Below are 491 nucleotides of genomic sequence, written 5' to 3'. Positions count from 1 at the left end.
AATTCATTTTTAAAAAATTAAAGAATAACTTGGAAAAAAACAATTTAATGAGATGATGAGAGAATTGATGAACGAAACACGACTTGACCGGACAGCTAATCGATAGTGACTGAGTATAATAAAAAAAATAATCAACTTTGGAAATTAAAAAAAAATAATTGTAAATTTGTTTATCAAATTTAGATAAAAAAACAGTGTAACCAACATGAGTAGAAATGAAATACTGTAAATATTTTTACGAGGTAGAATTTGGTAGACAATCAGTGTGAAATGTGTTACACGGTAAAATAAAAGTCTCCAAGGGGGACATTCCCCCTTGAAAAAAAAAAATTACCGTGGAAAAGCTGGCTGTGAACATACAAATATATACTACTCGCATCTAAGTTTGCTTTAAATCCACTTATTATTACATTAAACTCACTGTTGAGATTTATACTATTAAAACCGTATGATTTTCAAGTTGATGACCTTTACAGGACATTCAATGTAAG

This window comes from Acyrthosiphon pisum, chromosome X (genome assembly GCF_005508785.2).
Source record: "Acyrthosiphon pisum isolate AL4f chromosome X, pea_aphid_22Mar2018_4r6ur, whole genome shotgun sequence".
Classification (NCBI taxonomy): Eukaryota; Metazoa; Arthropoda; class Insecta; order Hemiptera; family Aphididae; genus Acyrthosiphon; species Acyrthosiphon pisum.
Note: the sequence above shows the minus strand (reverse complement) of the source record.